General features: G+C 33.1%; 1 protein-coding gene and 1 long non-coding RNA gene across 3 annotated transcripts in view; one reads left to right on the forward strand and one right to left on the reverse strand.

Annotated features, from left to right (window-relative positions):
• The window catches only part of LOC106689457 (uncharacterized), an 11,338-nt gene extending 7,517 nt beyond the window's left edge, over nt 1-3,821 (reverse strand). Inside the window, exons 1-3 of one of the 2 annotated variants that reach the window (XR_010843416.1) lie at nt 3,791-3,821; nt 3,618-3,718; nt 2,764-2,856 (exon numbers count right to left, since the gene is read on the reverse strand). This is a non-coding gene — a long non-coding RNA (uncharacterized lncRNA). Of the gene's footprint in view, nt 1-2,704; nt 2,857-3,617; nt 3,719-3,790 lie in introns of both variants that reach the window. The other variant, XR_010843417.1, reaches the window with a different exon arrangement.
• Nucleotides 1,074-4,850, forward strand: part of LOC106689456 (chromatin assembly factor 1 subunit B) — a 14,921-nt gene continuing 11,144 nt past the window's right edge. Inside the window, exon 1 of the transcript XR_010843415.1 lies at nt 1,074-1,238. The gene's annotated coding sequence lies outside the window, so the exon portion shown is untranslated. The remainder of the gene's footprint in view (nt 1,239-4,850) is intronic.

Raw genomic sequence — 4,850 nt, forward strand, 5'->3', positions numbered from 1 at the left:
TAATAGTTATATATTGTTGAAGCCATTTCAAATCGACTATGTCTTTTTGTTGGAAGGCTTTAAAAATAAACAAAAAACAAACTGGCTCAGATTAAACATTTATTTGGTTCAATTTAAATATGGTAAAAAACAAAACTAAAAACTAATGTAAATAATACATACAAGCAAAAATAAAAAGCCCTTTTAGATTAAAATAAAATTAGATAAATAAATTAAGAAAACAAAAGAGACAAATTTACAAACAATATAAATATTTAAAATAAATACTGCTCGACTAAAAGGACTAAAACTCCGATAGGTCAGGAGAAGAGTGCTGCCGAGATGTGTAGCTCTTGTTGCTAAATAAATCGCTGCAACCAGAGTTGGTGTAGTGGCTCATTGATGGTCCGAATATCCAACAGTCGTGTTGTATTAGGCGAGCCGACAAAATGAACGCAGACAGGGCTGCTAATGACGCTACCAGGGCCAATAATTAGTCGGAACTGCTATATTAAAGTCGAAACACAGAAAAGGTCTGGTTTCGAACTGTAGTGACGACTAAAACACTCAACAAATGTCCAAACTATTAAACTATAAACGCAGACAGGGCTGCTGAGGACGCTATCAGGGCCACTAATTAGAACTGCCATAAAAAACGGAAGATAGTCGGCCCGTTGCTAGGCAACCTCTTAGCGACAATGATCACCCCTAGCAACTGTCTCTATTACTCATTATTACAAACAAATATAATTACATATTTTTCTTTTCAAATAACTAAATCTAAATAAAACAATACAAATAAAAATAAATGTAACTAAATTAAATACTAATAAAACTATATAACTAAAACTAGAAAACTAAACACTAAAAATACTATTTACAATTATTTACAAGATAATTGTATATATATATATATATATATGTGTGTGTGTGTTGGGTAAATGAAAGATATGTAATTCTGCATTCAAAGCATTTTATTTCTACTTCATAAAATTCAATCATTACTTTTTAAATTTGAAAATGAAACTTCTTAATTATTGCACATCAATAACAGCTGATAAAGAGTTCTGCTAAGAGTGTATCACCCTTCTGGGATTGCTGGCAAAAATATTACCATCTGTTCTACAATGGTGGCCTTTTTTCATTTTTTAAAAAAAAAAATTCTGAGATAACTATACTGGCAAACTGTTGGTTATAATAGGAAGAATGGAATCTAAAAAACAGTTCTTTCTTATTCGTTTCCCCCATTATTTTTAGAGGTAAGTATTTGACGAATAATTGCGCTCATTAAATTTTATCTTATTTACTGAAGAATCGCCATATATCCATCTTGACCCTTCAAAGGTTTGTTATGATCGTTGGAGATGTCAACTCAGAAATTTTACCTCCCTAATTTTAGTGTGTTTCCAGAAAGAATTCATCTGACTAATACGTTCACTATTTTCTTCTAGCCGTGGCTCCCTCCCCCCTGCTCCCCTCTGCCTACGTCCATGATTGGATTTTTTCGTACCTTCCTATTTTTTATTAATAATGCTTAAAAAAAAAATAATAATAATAATAAAAATTCTAATAATTATTAAAAATCTATTTTTCCTAATAGACTTGCAACTTAGAGTCAAATCTCAAAATAATCGGTTGAGTAGTTTAGAAGAAAAGCGGAAGCGGAGGCGTACAGCTTCTTTTCAGTCAACTGGATAATAAATGGCTGATAAACATGCTAAATATGAACCATGTCTGGCTAGAAAATTTCTATATATAGTAAATCAGGGAACAAATAATCGAGGATTCACTGTTCGTTCATTTAAAACGGACATGAGTGCTTTCCAAATCAAATCCTTGGGAGACCTAAGAGCATTGCCCAAAAGCGAGACTGTTTTGCTGGAAATGGTCTTGTCAGGTTAACCTTACCAGCACTTGAAGACACTTTTTTAAAGAAAAAAAGAAAGAAAGTTTTGTATTTCAATAGCACATTTGTGTGATTAATTTTAGTTTTTAGGTTGTAGGAGTGTCACAGTATCGACTTTTTCTTATCTCCTTAAGGTATCCACCAATCCTTCATCATAAAAGAGACTACCGATAAGTCAAAGAATCATTATAACAGTATATTGAAATTTTGAGGTGGTTTGCGTCTGATTCCATTAGTGCAGATCCCAAAACAAAAACTAAAGCAGAATCTTGATAGATTTATATTTATTTTCTTCCTTTATTGATTCATTAAATGGAACATTTTACTTACATTATTTTAGGATTCGTTGTTCTGTAAGCAAATTTCGACTATCAACATTTGGGCCAAGAGAGAACTTAAGTTCATCATATAATAATTTCTTATTTGTCCTAAATGACTATACATTGCCTTCCTGTTTCATAATAATTAAAATTCTTTTAATTTATATTTCAAGGAGGTAATCATTAACAATTAGGGATGTAAATAACTAATACAAAATGTATCAGAATATCTACAAAATTTATTCTCTGAGATTTAGTCAAAGTCCTTTTAAACAAATTGATAAAAAACCAAAAATAAAAAAAAACCGTGATTTAGTCCGTTTGTACACACAAATGTAATGAATATCAAAAATAGATGACTTTCTGAGCGTATTTTTTACCACAAAGGATTTTTGATTATGTTAACTTTAGTACTAGTTTCAATGAAGTAGGGCACAACTAATAAAGTTACACGTCCTCCCTATGATCTAAATAAGAGTACATTTTTTTTTTTTATTACCATACTGTGTGATAGAAGTTCAGAATGCCTTAAGTGGGATGTGCTGTAGTATACATTACCTGTTCCATAAATTTCTCCAATAAGAAAAATCCAATGTCCAAGTCATAAATTAGGTACTTTGAATTGGACGTTTCTCTATTTAGTCCAAGAGCCTGGGGAAAAAAAAAATTATTTCACACCAATTTTTTATTACTTTCATGAAAATTATACGTAATTATTAACCAAACTTTTGTCTTATTATCTTCCTCTAATTCTCCTTAAAAATGCATAACTGTTGATAATATAAAAAGTTTTTTTATTTATTAAATGACAACAATATGATTCAATATTAGCACTAATCACAAAATAAGGAGATAATTATACTTTATATTTAAAATATTTGTTATCAGCAACCTGAAGATGGAAGATATTCCCGAAACGTTGTTGATGTATATTAAATAAATTATTACACTTAAACAAGGAAATTTTGTGTTATTCACCAAAGTCATAAGAAAACTCAAATGTTTTGAAAACGTTACAAAAGTAAATTTGCTATAATATGAACTATTTACGTTAAATAGCTTCCGAGATGCTGCTTTATAAAAATAAACATTTTTGCCAAATGACGAAAAATCAACATATTACAAATTTATTTTGGAAAATGTCATGGAAATTGCTACTCCTACGAACGACGAACATAGGTTATTGGCACTCGATTGTAACATTTACCATGATATTTGCCAAAATAAATTTGCAGAATTTCGCTTTCTTCTTTTTTTCTTCTGTTAGGCTCTAGAGCAATGTGCTAAAGTAGTAAATTCTTATCGTATATAAAAGTTGAAGATAATATAACTTTATCGTAATAAAGCTATCCCCCAGGAGCTATGACAGAACTGGTTTATATCGTTAGACAGTTTGAGAGCATGGGGCCTACTGATTGGCATCGTTAGTAGAAACTGGGATGGAGTTGGTCCCCATAGCAACCGACCCAGCAAAGGACATCTCATCTCGCCCTAGGCAGTGGATAAACTGTTCCTGTAACAACCTCACTACTGTATAGCAACCATTTAGTCTCGAGATAACATACATCATTCACCTTAACCTTACCATTTTTCTTGAAAGTTAATCTTTATATCACTATGTCATCATATGTAATAAATATAACTGATTAAATTATCACCATAACCATACTAGAATTACTATTCTATGGTTACCTAGGAATGGTATCGTTATTCCATAGTCGCTTATCGTTGGAGGAAATTTCGCAAATATTAAAGTAAAGAATTATAAATATAGATAATTGACCGTATAATTTTAAATATGAAGGTGGCCAGGGTTGCAGTCAAAAAGAACAAAAATAGTTAACAACTATTTTATTATCCAACTTCTTGCCCCATTTTTTCCACCTTACATCATACCCAAACTTTTAAAATCTTACAACAACCGTTTTACGCCTACTTCTCCTTCTCTAAACTCAATATCTACCACTCACTCCCTTAATTTATACATCCCTTCCATAATATGTCCCCTCTTTCACTAAAAACATACACAAAATTTCTGAATCAACCATTCCTTCACTACACCTTGGATTCAAGTCTCAAAATAAACTATCTAATTTTTTTACAAATACTAAGGATCCTATTCCTCTCCAATACCGTTCTAACGTTTTCTACCGGATTCCTTGTTCCTCCCTCAATTGTAATTCTTCATAAATAAGCGAAACCAAGAACCACCTCAGATCACGTATCCGCCGACTGGAAGAATTCAAGTTTCCAGCCGCCCTATGCCGACTCATCCAAAGCTACCTCAGTGGAAGATCCCTCGTCGTACGGGTTGGCGAAAGCCTTTCCTCTCCAGTCCCCACCACTTGCGGAGTGCCACAGGGATTGGTGCTGGGTCCAGTGCTGTTTGTCGTCTTTACGGCACCTCTGGTAGCCATCGAGCACCCAAAGGCAGTGGTAGCAGCCTATGCGGACGACATCGGCATCTACGCCTCCAGCATTAATGCAAAAACAGCCCTAACCCATGCTAAAGACGCTGCAGCCACCATCACTGATGCCCTTAAAAGTATTGGGATTAGGGTAAACCCTGGAAAGACGGACCCCATAGTGATGTCGCTCCAAACAGGAAAGAAACCACTGCCTACCACATTCAAAGTAGATGAAGT

The sequence above is a fragment of the Halyomorpha halys genome, unplaced genomic scaffold (genome assembly GCF_000696795.3).
Source record: "Halyomorpha halys isolate HHAL.00 unplaced genomic scaffold, Hhal_1.1 Scaffold1368.1, whole genome shotgun sequence".
NCBI classification, from domain to species: Eukaryota; Metazoa; Arthropoda; class Insecta; order Hemiptera; family Pentatomidae; genus Halyomorpha; species Halyomorpha halys.